The following is a 3,699-nucleotide window of genomic DNA, read 5'->3' on the forward strand; positions in this document are numbered from 1 at the left end:
CCCTCCGCCCCCCCCCCGCCAACACACATACATGCACAATTTGGCACCTGCCTGGTCTTCCACCTAGAATCTCTTGGAAGACATCATTCAGAAATAACAAGTAGGCATCTCTCCAGATATCCTGGAGTCTCTCAAAAAATTCAATCTTAAAATTTTAGCAAAATTTTCTTCTTAATGTTAAGAAAAAGGAAAAAACCTGCAGTCAGTGTAACAAATATTCAATGACCTTTTAGTGTCAGTGGTACCTTAGGCTTAGGCCAAATTTTACATCATAAATTTTAATTTCTCCAAATATAGCAATATGTACTTGTTCTTCATGTGCAAAGATGCTCCAATCACAGACCCTCAAATGTCAGAGCAGGAGGAGACCTGAAAGGGCATCTGTCCAAACCCCTTCCTTTTAAGAGACTCTAATTACTAGATTCCCAAAAAGACTTCTGAAGTACAGCTTCAAGAAAAATGGTAGGTTATTCAGTTCTTATATTCATTTATGTATGGATCTATATAATATATATGCATATATGTGTATTTGTGTGTATCCTCCAAAGTCTACTTTATAACCTCATCTTTTTTCTTATTGATCTGGTTCTCTTATCCCACCTCACCTTGAGACAAGGTACTTTCATTACCTTTCTTGCCATTATCCCTTGTTAGTTTCTTAAATTCATTAAATATATATATATTAGAAAAGTGATATTCCCAAGTGGACAACATAAATTTACTTCTACTTACCTAGCAGGTTTTTTTTCAGGGTCTTCAGCTCCAGATCTGATCTTCCAAGATTCATTCTCTGACCTTGAACTTCCCAGGTTGGTCCCTTTTATAGCCTTCTGGACCTCTGTAGGACCTACATCTTTGGATTCACACCTACTAGGCACTAACTCGCCTGGTTCAAACCTTGGAAAGTTTGGGTCTGTTTTGGAGTTGTTCCCAGTCATATCTGGGCAAAAACTTCATACATCAGATCTGAAATGCCTGTTACATGTAAGGTAAAGTGCTAGGCAATGAGGATAGGACCTGCCCTCAAGGGATATAATAGTGGAAATGAGATCTATACATAAATCAATGTTATATTAGTTAATATGGGATATCTTAAGGACTGATCTCTTTTTAAATTATCTGCTTGGTTGTACAAAATCGGTTTAATATAGAGCCCCATGTGAACCCAGTAATGGTTCCTAATGGATAAACAGAGAATAGGTATAACCTTTGTATATAGGTCTTTCCACGGTGTATGTCTCTCCCCTATCAATAATTTCTAGGGGCTCTAAGGATGTGTTGAAGAAAGATGGAATCAACTGGAATTGGCTCACTAGAGAGCTCATTGCTCAATGTTTGTTGTGAACACTTAAACCTTGGAAATGAAAAACAGACAAATCAAGGTTCGATTTATTGTTTTGTTGATTGTTAAGCTTAAGAATGTGAAGGAGAAATAATAGAGATTCATCTTAAAAATAGATACTTGCTGTCCATTTTTTTCTCCTGGAGTTTATTGGTAAATATTTATTAGCATGCAGATGATATATGAATCTATCACCACTAGGATCAAATAGAATATTCTCTTTTTGGCATTCAAACCCCTCCATAATCTGATCACCTCTTACTTTCCAAGTCTTCTTATGCCCCTCTCTCATATACTCTGTGATCTGGCTTCCTTGCTCTTCCTAGAACAAGACTCACACTGGACATTTTCTTTTTTTTTTTTCTCCCTTAGAACCAAAATGTATTTGTGACTCCTCCTCCATATGGGGGGGGAGGGTGTCCTCATTATGTGACATATGTAACAATTGCAAGAATATTTCTGGTCTTACAGCTTCCTCTTGCTCCCCAAATAAATACTGAGTATTAAATTGTCTTCATAACTAAAGACAGTGAAACCCCTGCTGAAATTAGCACACAGCTGAAATAAAGCTGTACAACAGCCAGCTTCCCTAGCCCATGGGCTCAAGTATGCCATGTGTTAATGGCACTGATTTATCTCTCTTTTCAGACAACTTCCATTTCATTCAGTGTGTAGTCTAGGATGGTATCTTGTCCCTGGAACTTGAAATATCCATGGAATTTCTTCTTTTGGAGCATTAGTGGAAACCAGTGGTAGTCATCTGGCTACATGTCACTGAAGGGAATCTGCTCCAACTGGAACCACTGGGGGCGCATTTCATCACTTTCTTCTGGAGTCCCATGAAAACTTTCCGCATAAAAGATGTGCACATCCATTAGCTCAGTATTACCTACAAATTCAAATGTGATTTTTCCTATCTTCTGCAGAGTGTCCACAATCAGTCCATTCTCCTCCAGCAGCTCCCTCTTGGCTCCTTCCTCGATAGACTCTCCATCTTCTACTTTTCCCCCCAAACCCTTTCCACCTCCCAGATCCAAAACCACGTTTCTTCATTCCCAAAAGAATTTGCTGAGGCTTCATCACTAAAACTAAGGTACAAATGCGAGAGGTGAACATGTTTATTTTTCTGAATCCCAGCTTCCGAGGATGCTCCCCTGAAAGACGTCCGGTCAGAAAACACGTCCTCTGTACGTGCTTGCCGGGAGAGGGCCGGCTCCTTTTCGAGCCCACGGCCCCAATCAGGGCCGGAACTGTGTGTGCTGATCGAATAGTTTCTGGTCGGGAGGGGGAGCGCGGATCGCAGAGCACCGGGAAGGAGGCCGCTTCTTCTTCCCGGACATTTTCACTAGAAGTTTTCTGTGCCTGAAGTTATTACGTCATTACCTTGGTATCCTTCCTCCACCCTTCCTTCAAGTCCCAGATAGAGTCACACAAGTCATACAAGACTTTCCAAATCCCCCTTAACACTAGTGCCATCCATCCCTTTATTGATTTGTCTTAAATTTTTTATCCTATACAAAATTTGAATGCACATAGTTCCTTGTATATCATCCCTTCAAAACTGGAACTAAATTTTTAATACCTTTTTTTGTATCCTCAGTTTTTAGCACAATATTTTAGCACAATCTATTGTAAAATAGATGTTGGCTAACTCTATGAGTATTAACTTCTATCATATACTCTTTTCAAGTGGAAATTTAAATTTAACCAGTTAGTAATAAAACTACCCTAATTTTCTATGACTTATTTTGAACATTCTTTTTCTTTCTTCTATATATTTTGTAAATGTTTCATTCCCTGCCCCACCCCTGGCCACACCCCCACCCTAAAAAAAAAGACACTATTCCTTCTATAAATGTTGTGACTCTTCCAGCTTGTACTTGAAGAATGAGGGCTCCAAACGACATACATTTACTCCATAAAGTTTAAGGTATTTAGTGTATTTGAACTCCTCAAACTATATCTTTCCATCTTATGACAGTTGTGGATAAAAACTCATAAAGTCTAAAAGTGGTAAGACTTAAAATCTTATTGTCTCTGTTACCTATCCTTTATTTGAGGATGATGATGTGAGTGATTTACTCAACCTTGTCACCTTTAAAGAAATAGATAAGATGCCCTATCAATTTCAAACAAAAGGCATAGTTCCTAGAACTGTAATGACATTGCACAAAATTTGTATTAAGTCAAACAAACTTACCCATGCCTGGGGGGTCCCTATTAGAGAAAAAAACATAAAAATGCAATAAGAAGTGAAAGCTGTAACTTAGATATTGTGACCAGTAAAAGTCTTAACAGATATGATAACCAGTACAGACTTAATGTCCAAACTTGGAAATGATCTCATTAACTAAAAC

The 3,699-nt window shown here is 38.4% G+C and overlaps 2 pseudogenes; both read right to left on the reverse strand.

Moving 5' to 3' along the window:
* The window catches only part of LOC138175189 (probable E3 ubiquitin-protein ligase TRIML1), a 10,414-nt pseudogene extending 9,097 nt beyond the window's left edge, over positions 1-1,317 (reverse strand).
* A 371-nt stretch (positions 1,318-1,688) lies between these two features.
* Positions 1,689-2,458, reverse strand: LOC138175188 (oxidized purine nucleoside triphosphate hydrolase-like; annotated as a pseudogene).
* Positions 2,459-3,699: the final 1,241 nt, after the last annotated feature.

The sequence above is a fragment of the Petaurus breviceps genome, unplaced genomic scaffold (genome assembly GCF_028583685.1).
Source record: "Petaurus breviceps papuanus isolate PSGF00001 unplaced genomic scaffold, PetGlider_PUasm1.0 76, whole genome shotgun sequence".
Taxonomy (NCBI): Eukaryota; Metazoa; Chordata; class Mammalia; order Diprotodontia; family Petauridae; genus Petaurus; species Petaurus breviceps.